Below are 10,355 nucleotides of genomic sequence, written 5' to 3'. Positions count from 1 at the left end.
TATTTTGCGTATCGCACTATTTTGTGCAGCTACATTCACTACAACAAAAAACACATTTGGCGACCCACAAATTTCGTCGCCAAAAGTACAAATTTCGTCGCCAAAAGAATCGGCGACAAAATACACAACTTGTCGCCAAAGCCCTGTCACTAAAAGTATTGGCGACGAAATTAGAAATTGTCACCGTATGTAGACATTTAGCAACAAGCAAAATTGGTCGCCAAAAATCATATATTTTGTCGCTATAGAATTACAATTTGTTGCTAAAAGGTTAAAATTTGGATAGGCTATGTACTTTTAGCGACAAATAAATGCGTCGCCAAAAGTACTATTTAACGACAAAATTAATTTGGTTGCTACAAATCACATTTTTAGTAACAAGTAAGTTTTGGTTGCTAAAAGTTCTTGGAATAACCACTAACTTTTAGCGACAAAAACAATATGTTGTCGCCAAATATATTAACAGCGACAAAAACACCACCTGTTACTAAAAATTCACTACACAAATTTTTGATTTTAATAATTTTCCTGTTCAAAATAATCCAAAACACCTATTTTCCTATGCACAATATATACACAAATGTAATGTAAATAATAATACACCTGTGCAAGACATTCATACTAATTCAAAATTAATAACTATGAAAAATCCCAATAAACATAATTACAATTCTCTGACAATCTAAAACATGCATACCAAAGTACTTACAAACTACTAATATCAAACCCATAAATACATTACCAAATCCTATGTCAAAATATTTTCAAAATTACAACCAAATATTTTGATGTTAAACACCTGACCAACAAGTCATTTACTAAACTCCTACATCAAAATATTTGCAAAAACACAACACCAAATATTTTGATGCTAAACATTTAATCCATAAATCATTTACCAAAATCCTATGTCAAAATATTTTCAAAAACACAAAATCAAATCTTCTGATGCAGCCCAAACTATTTTCCACCATTGCTAATCTGTCACATGAAAAAAGAAAAAACAACATTAGATTGACAAAAAAAAACTCGATATAAACTTCACAATTTTGATTTTAATTTTGTAACGGGAAGTCCAATTGGGTGCTATTTGCTCATACAACTCTATTTAGGCTTGAACAAGCTACCCATGCCAAGTTTCGGTGGTTTTAGTCGTCATTTTGCAATTTTGGCCTCCGAACGGGACTTTTAAGTCTTGTGTTTTACATTTTTCCTTCTAATTTTCTAACCGGAAATCCAATCGAGGTCCCGTTTGTTCCTACAAGTCTATTTAGGTTTGAACAAACTGTCCGTGCCAAGTTTTGGTGGTTTCAGTTGTCATTTAGCAATTTCGGCTCCTGAACGAGCCTTTTAAGTTTTGTGTGTTACAATTTTCCTTCTAATTTTCTAACCGAAGATCCAATAGAGGTCCCGTTTGTTCCTACAAGTCTATTTAGGCTTGAAAAGGCTATCCGTGCCAAGTTTTGGTGGTTTCGGTGGTCATTTTGAAATTTCGGCCCCCGAACGGGCCTTTTAAGTCTTGTGTTTTACATTTTTCCTTCTAATTTTTTAACCGGAAATCCAATCGATGTCCCGTTTGTTCCTACAAGTCTATTTAGGCTTGAACAAGCTGTCCGTGCCAAGTTTCGGTGGTTTCAGTGGTCATTTCGCAATTTCAGCCCCCAAACGGGCCTTTTAAGTCTTGTGTTTTACAATTTTCCTTCAAACTTTCTAACCGGAGATCCAATTGACGTCCCATTTGTTCCTACAAGTCTACTTAGGCTTGAACAAGCTGTTCGTGCCAAGTTTCGGTGGTTTCGGTAGTCATTTCGAAATTTCAACCCCTGAACGGGCTTTTTAAGTCTTGTGTTTTACATTTTTCCTTCTAATTTTTTAACCGGAAATCCAATCGAGGTCCCGTTTTTTCCTACAAGTCTATTTAGGCTTGAAAAATCCGTCCATGCCAAGTTTTGGTGGTTCCGGTGGTCATTTCGCAATTTTGTCCCCCGAACGGGCCTTTTAAGTCTTGTGTTTTACAATTTTCCTTCTAATTTTTTAACCAGAGATCCAATCGAGGTCCCGTTTGTTCCTACAAGTCTATTTAGGCTTGAACAAGCTGTCCGTGCCAAGTTTCGATGGTTTCAGTGGTCATTTCACAATTTCGGCCCCCGAACGGGCCTTTTAAGTCTTGTATTTTACAATTTTCCTTTTAATTTTCTAACCGGAGATCCAATCGAGATTCCGTTTGTTCCTACAAGTCTATTTAGGCTTGAACAAACTGTCTATGCCAAGTTTCAGTGGTTTTGGTGGTCATTTCACAATTTCGACCTCTGAACAGACCTTTTAAGTCTTGTGTTTTACAATTTTCCTTCTAATTTTCTAACCGGAGGTCCAATAGAGGTCCCGTTTTTTCCTACAAGTCTATTTAGGCTTGAACAAGCTGTCCGTGCCAAGTTTCGGTGGTTTCGGTGGTCATTTCGCAATTTTGGCACCTTAACAGGCCTTTTAAGTCTTGTGTGTTACAATTTTCCTTCTAATTTTCTAACCGGAGATCCAATCGAGGTCCCGTTTGTTCAACACAACCAAACATATTAAATGAAATGCTTGTAGTGATTTGAAAAGTAAATTGTGAAAAATATACTTACAAAAGTGTTTGTCAATAAGATTCCTCTGATGAATAATCATTTTCATCAACCTGCATGCCTGCTTGATCCTTGGTCTTCCTCATAAACTTCTCAATCTCTTCAAATCAAGTTGATTATTATAGATTCAAATGAAACCAATAAAAATATTTAAACTGGGCAAATTGAGGCACTATTTTGTGGGAACAAGATTGTCAAAGCTATTTAGTGATAGGTGCTTGATGTATATCGGATTACTGTAGATGTTCTCAATAACACCCATTATCTTGGCTTTTGCACATTGGTTCTTACATAATAGTGATGCAGTAAACTGAAAAGAGAGAAGAAAAAAGTGCAATTATACTGAAAAGATCCCATGCACAGTAATCATAACGTGTCACACCTTTAAGTTCTATGACAGCTATCTCTGTACCAGTCAATGCTTTTTTTGATCCAGCAGGGTAAAAACCTGTATCCACAAGTTGTTAAGAATAGCTAAGAAATGGTAATAGATTACATAAAAAAAAAATTAAAACTAACACAACATATACCTTTCAACTGTAAAGGTTTTATAACAAAACCTAGAATAGCAAATGGAACCATCACAATTGCCTCCCCAAAGAATGCAAAACGCCAATTCCAGTGACCTGCAACCCTTACTTTGTTGTTCCCCTTGCATCTTGTCTAGCTTATACATTGGCATTGAGCTTCTTATACAAGAAAAGAGACTCAACATACAGGACTGCATCTCGACCAATTTTAGTAACCTGTACTCGTTAAAGCAACTGTCATTCTGTAGACCACTCAGAGTCCTAGTATTCTAGATGAAGATATGCAATGCAGAGCATCAATTATGATAAATTCAATCAAGATGTAGCAGGTATTTGTTAATATAAATTTTGTGAAATAAATCACTGAAAACAGAAAGGATTATTGTTCTAGAAGTGTCCACGTCAGTACAGAAATAATTCACAGGGTTCTTAAACATCATACATAATTTAAAGAGTAATCATATTCACCAAATAAAATCAAACTAGTATCTTAATTGATTCAGAACATTAAATAACTAGGACAAACTTCCTGAAATATATTTTTAGCTCATTTGATGGCAATTTAATAATCATTCCAACATTGTGACTCACTGCAACAGGATTTTTCATCTTTCCTCATCCAGCATGAACAATAGTCATTGATGTAAAAAAGTGAATGACATCACACATTAGAGTCCTAGGACAACAAGAAAACAGAAAGTTGCCATGTTAACTTATGACATGTGGTTTCCCTATTTGTATGAGCATGCAATACCTAAATGAGTAGGATGACAATTGAATACCTCTTCGGGAACAATTGCAGACGCACATTCGGGAAATTGTTATATTTTTGTTATTTTAGAAAATTTCAGAGAACTTTGTAATTTTCAAATAAAAATAATGATATTCTATTTCAAAAATACAAATTTGAGATATTTTTAATTTTAAAGAACCAGGATTAAGGGGCTACATTTTAGTTTTGGAGGCCTAATTGTAATTTTTGGAAACTTAAGGACATTAATGTATTTTTCTTACCAACAAACACTAATCTCATGTAGAAGTTTCAATTACACACAAACACTCGTCATAGTTTATATATAGGGATCTCTTAATGTTTACCTACACACGTGGTTAAAGAGAGATGAGTCTTGTGAAGGAGAAACCCTAGGAGTCGTACTAGTGAATGAGGGAGAGAACCCCAAATTACTCTGTTTTCATTTTGCCGTATGATGTTTTCTCCCTTTCTCTTCTTCCATCTTCCATCTTCCATCTTTTACCTCATTTTTTTTTTCTAAATCCAACTAAACAAGAAATGAGAAACACAAAATCCAAGTGACAAATCACACAATAAAACAATAAGATTGCATATGATTTTGTACAGAACTCCATACCAATAGGAACTCGTGCCATGAAAGACAGCAGTCAGGAAGCAACACAAAGCTTGGTGATTAAAAAGGGGAAAGGACACACTAACCATAATCTCATAAACATCTACCACTTCCTTTGCCAAAACATTTGCACTTCTCTCTTCCCAACTTTTTAGACTCACAAATTATTTTTCTTCTTTTTTTAGCTTCCAAAAAAATAACTACCTTCTTGTTCCCTAGAAAGTTATAATGAAGAAACATCTTTTAAATGATTAAATTGCATCGCATACTTGAAGATTTTAAAATAAAATATACCTGAATGTTAGGAGCCAACAAACTTGGCTTATCAGTAAAAAAAAGCACCATTCTTCCAATCTCTTGCTTTAATAATATTCTCCTTTCTCGGTGTATGGCATCACAAGAGAATAATGCTTGTTCATGCACTTCGTTGAAATTATCAAAAGAAACTAAACAATGTAATATTTGACAGCTATGGTTCCACAAGCCTCAGAAGGAACAAAGCAGATTGGTAATATGTAATGAACTTAATCTGATATAATTTTGTAACAAGAATTATAGAAATTTTCTTATGGTGAAAATACAGATGATATAATCCATAAAAATGGAATCATTGATAGTAACACTTTTTGTACTAGTTCAAAATGATAGTTAGCAACGATCTCTGCATTCCTAGAACATAAGGGAAATACTGGAGCTTTGGTGCATGTATGATATAAAATGAACTTAAACAACAATTTGGGAAAAAAGAGAAAGAAAACATCCCCCAAATTAGTTAAATCCCTTCATAGATTGTAATTTTCTTTATTGCCCTGTAAATCTTATGCCAAGTGCAATGCTTTTCAAATATAACATCTATTGTTTGAGTTATACCGTATCATTTTCTCAACTCGCTTTGCAACAATATACTCCAGATCTGCTTCTTTTTGCTTTGTACGTCCAGATTTTGCCATCTTCTTTGACTCCAACATCCGTGGCAACACATATAATTGATAATCCTCATGCAATAGTACATACTGCACATTTAGTATATAACAATGATTTAACTTGCTCGGTAAGCACATTTAATATGTAGCAATGATAAACTAGGTCAGTAAATATCTTCTCTTTTTTTTGGGTGAATACTCAGTAAATACCACGTTTATAATAAGTGACTTGTAGAATTCACCTCATCTCTAAACAATGTAAGAACTAAATTTTCCTTCAGTACAACCTGAAACCAACCCCAAAAAAAGTGTAAGGAAAACAAAGGGGAAAAAACTACAGCATAAACAAAATAAGGAACATTTGCTATGAATAATTATTCATAACAGAAAAGTTTTCTATTATGAATAATTAATGGCGATAGACGGATTAAGATTGCATCTTCTTTAAAAATTCAAGGTTTGCTTTAAAAAAATTAAAAACTTAGGGTTTAACTTGTGACAAGGGTCAAACCCTAGGATCTATATTGTAATTTCCCCTTTAAATAAACTCTTTCGAGTAATAACAAGAGAAACAAAAAAAACTGCTTCAAGTTTACTAAAGATCTATATTGTAAGACCAAGATTTTGCCACATAATTTCAGAATACACAGCAAAAAAATAAATTTGGTTGTATTCTAAGAAAATCTTATGTGGAAACTAATTTTCTAATTTGGTGATTGATGGAACTTACTTATCATTTGCTTTTCCAAGTCAATAAACAACCATATGAAGGTCTTCTTCTTTAATTTATTTATTTATTTTTTTTATCAGCAAAAAAAGAGGAACCTTTATAGATGGAAAATCATACAAGATATGAGATTACATCAAATAAAGGGAAGGAGTTTGGTGAGGAACCAAACCCGAAAGGAAAAAAAAAAGCAGAAGAATAGAACATAGACAAAGAGAACCAAAAACAGAACAGAAAACTGAACAGAACAAGCACAGCAGACACAACAGAGAGGAAGGCAAACTTTGCATACATGGACCTTACACAGCAGATTCATCCATAAATTTCCAGCAGCCCACAAATTTCCAGCTCAAATCAGTTTAACAACTCAGCAAAATAAGATTCCCAACAAACATAGCAGAGCACAGCACAGCAAAGCAAATTTCAGCACAACAAACACAGCACGGCAAATTTCAGCACTCCACCTTATATCAGTTCAGAGCAGTTCTGCTTTCCACATTAAGAAACAATATATTAAAAAAAAAAGGGGTGTGATTGAAGCAACAATGTCAAGATGGGTGATTCCTGTTAGATCAACAGCCATGTGAGATATAATCTAACTGTTTTCCCCTCCCATTCACCTTCCAAATGTTCTTTGTCAATAAGTTTGGCTAGTTCTCCTAGGTGGTTCCATCTTTTGAGCACCAAATTGAGGCACATCATCACCTTATTTGAATTCTTGAATAAAAAATATATTATTGACGTGCGATGGTAGGGGGAGAGGGGAAGAGAACGATGGAGAAGAGAGAATATGATAGAAAAAAAAGAGAGGAAGAAGATGGGCAGAGGAGAGAAGAGGGAAATTAGGTAAAGTCATTTTTTGGTGTAAAATGATTGTTTTATGAGAGGGCAATTACAAATTTAACATTTCTGTTAGGTCTGTTGGTGAACTAACTATGTCAGTGAAGCTCAATATAATTTCATGAAACTAGTGGGACTTGTTCTAATAAACCCAGACCTTCTGAGAGAGCAGTGTAATTTACCCATTAAGTAACTTAGCAAAGTATGCTGGCCCATTATCCAGTAATTAGAACTGTATAGGATGAGTCAATATTGTGTTTTATTCCAAGTTTTAATGGTTTGTTGCAATTTTATCTTTTCAAGTAGTTCAAGCTGAGAGAGTGAGGTCGTTGTTGATTTCATGATTATAAGGATCAGTATCAAAGTGATTGGAAGGTTATTCCGGGTAAGAGAGTGAGTGAGATCATTGTTGAATACGGGATTGGTCTTGTGATTAAATGCATCTATTTTCTTTACCCTTACTTATGGCTCCACAAGACAAGCTGCAACACTCAGTTATGACTCTTTAAGTAATTCATTCTGCTAACCATAGGTGCTGCGACGATTCAAGTATACTTAAAAATGTCAATGGATTAGTTACCGTATAGGTCAAGTGGGTGGGTTATTAGTCTATGAGGAATTTTCATCTTATACCTAAGAGAATGTACAAATGTAGGGAAGTACATTACATTATAGGTAAACTTGACCAAACTAGCTGTTGCTAGCCTTAAACTTAGAATGCTAATTCTCTCAGGCTGTGCTTGGCTATTGGATTTGTGTAGGGGTTTGTGGAGGGAAAAATAAACTTGACCAAACTAGCTGTTGCTGTGTGTACTTCTCTATGATGAGTATGTATATGTATTTTAATTATTTGTTTAATGAAAGTTGAAGTTTTTATAATTATTGTAATACAATTGCACAGTTGAAAGCCAATGCCAGAGTGGTCAAATCGCAGTGTATATAATGCATATGTATGTGTATGCTTAACGTGCTTAACTATATCAGCAATCTTTTGTAGAGCTTGATGATGAGACTTCGCATCAGCTTATAGAATCAAATGAGCAAAAATGACATATCAGAAAAGCATAAAAGCATGAAGATCATTAAAAAATATCATTTGGTGGGAAAAATATCACACAAACAAGAGAGAATAAAATGTAGCATAAATGAAAGGAAGTCCAACTTATTTGCTATCATGCTGGTCAATCCCCAGTGCCAACCTAACCTTGTTCAAAGCAGCAGAAAAATATAGAAGACCCTAAACCTCAATATTAAAAATTTATTTGGTCTATTCTACTTAAAACAAACCAACTTCTACAAATGCCCTATGAATACAAATGTAAAGCAACAAATAACTGATCTACCATGAGGAGAAGACCTTCACAGGTAAGGCATAAAGATCAGATCAGATAACACTAATGGACAATCACAAATTGATTTTTTTTTTTTTAAGTAAGAACACTAATGGATATAGGGTGCACTCAAAGGTAGAATTGCGGAACTAAATGAGTGAAATTGTGGACAATTTAAGAACAAGAAGAAAAAAAGAAGATATAGGGTGCAATTTTAGCAAAATTAAAAATAGCAAAGAAAATAAAGTAAAACTTCATGGCCAGAAGGTATCTAAAAAAGATAATTTTTAATATCTTGAATCTATTATTTATAAAGAATGGTACATTAAGGAGGATGGATGAAATGGAAGAGTGCTTCAAAGGGTCGCGAGATCATAAGCTACCTATAACATTGAAGGGTTAAGTTTAATTTGACTGTTATGATGTCTGCTAGACTGCTATAATGCATGTTATAGAACATTGGGCTGTTAAGAAACAATATATTAAAAAAAAGGGTGTGATTGAAGCAAGAATGTTAAGATGGGTGATTCCTGTTATAAAGAAAGCCAGAATAAGAGGTGGATTCATTCAGAATGGCCATCTACGACGAAGAACAAAGTGCTTGTAAGGAGGAGTAATTTGGTTCACAATGAAGATGCTAAAAAAAATATAAGAAGGCTAAGGAGGATGCTAAAAGAAATATAAGAAGGCTAAGACCATCAGTCAGGCACGTATAGATCAACACAACAATTCAAACCATAAGCCCAAAACACCATTATTCTTGCCGCAGCTACCAAGTTTAAGGCATATGACACCAGCTCCTACACTCAGCAGGCCTCTGCACTGCCTTCACAGAAAGATCAGCCCAGCTACACTGGTGCCAGAGTAAAGGCTTCAGACCATACTGCTACAAGCCAATCTGCTACTCACCACTCTACTACAATCCAACAGCAGGCTAACTCTGAGATGCCTGTGATATCAGCTTGCCTATATCCTGACAAGTCATGTTCTCCGCTTCCATCCAACACTAGCACTAAACTACTTCCCATAGGAATCATAGAACCAAAAACATCAGCCATAACAGAGTAATTTGAACCACAAACAAAGTAATTTGACAGCAGATTCAACCACCCATCACTAGCATCAAACTTCTACCCATAGGAACCAAAAACAAAGTAATTTGACAGCAGATTCAACCACTATACAGCAAAGTCCAACTTCAGTCCAGCAAATCTACCTAGACTATTAGTTTTAAACCCAGCAAAATAAGTTACCAACAAAACAATCAGAGTAAACAAACAGGCAAGCTGATATTGTAATAAAGTATAGATTAATTCAAGCTAATGTTCCATTCGGTAAATCTTTATTAGCAATTCTAATCAAAACAGGAGGCTTACGTTTGTGATGATCTTGTATTTATTCAGTTTTCATTAATCTAATTTTAAAAGTTTATTCCATAACTTTGTGTATATAACTCGGTAGTGCTCATTCTAATATATTGCAGTCAAAAGAGGCAACTTCAAGTAGTCTTCCTCTGATGATATATATGTACCTACCCCTCCTGCATTCCTAGGAATCAAAATTTGTATCTGCTTTGTTTGACTGTTGTTCATTATTTAAATATTTTGATTTATTTAATCTTTGTCAGATTAATTAGCAGCCAATGGCCAAAAGCACATATTTGCATATTAATTAATAATAAAGCCAAAGAGCCCAAACCCATTTGCCACCTTACTAATGTTAGCCCATTGTATCTGTACATATGAACAGATGAACTGGAATAAAATAAAATAAAAAGACTGGCTCTTAATGGCCCTGAAAGGTTAATCTTTCCTAAACTATAGAGTTCTCCATAGCCCCTTTGTGTTTCTCCACCTTCGCAATAAAAATCAGATTGGCTCTTTATGGCCCTAAAAGGTTAATCTATATTTAACTATAAGAGTTCTCCATAGCCCCTTTGTGTTTCTCCACCACCCCCACCCCCACCCCCACCCCCACCCTCACCCTCTTTCACTAAACTGTTTCTTGAAACAAAGA

General features: G+C 34.6%; 1 long non-coding RNA gene across 1 annotated transcript; it reads right to left on the bottom strand.

The window, feature by feature from the left end:
- Positions 1-847: 847 nt before the first annotated feature.
- Positions 848-4,684, bottom strand: LOC145807582 (uncharacterized). The gene is made up of 4 exons (XR_014350805.1): positions 3,152-4,684; positions 3,004-3,069; positions 2,625-2,721; positions 848-981 (listed from the first exon to the last, which is right to left on the bottom strand). It is a non-coding gene; the product is annotated as an uncharacterized LOC145807582 (long non-coding RNA).
- Between the last annotated feature and the right edge of the window lie 5,671 nt (positions 4,685-10,355).

This window comes from Camellia sinensis, chromosome 14, assembly GCF_055761805.1.
Source record: "Camellia sinensis isolate YWXY chromosome 14, ASM5576180v1, whole genome shotgun sequence".
Lineage (NCBI taxonomy): Eukaryota > Viridiplantae > Streptophyta > Magnoliopsida > Ericales > Theaceae > Camellia > Camellia sinensis.
The sequence above is the reverse complement of the archived record's forward strand: the minus strand, read 5'-3'. Positions and strand labels throughout refer to the sequence as shown.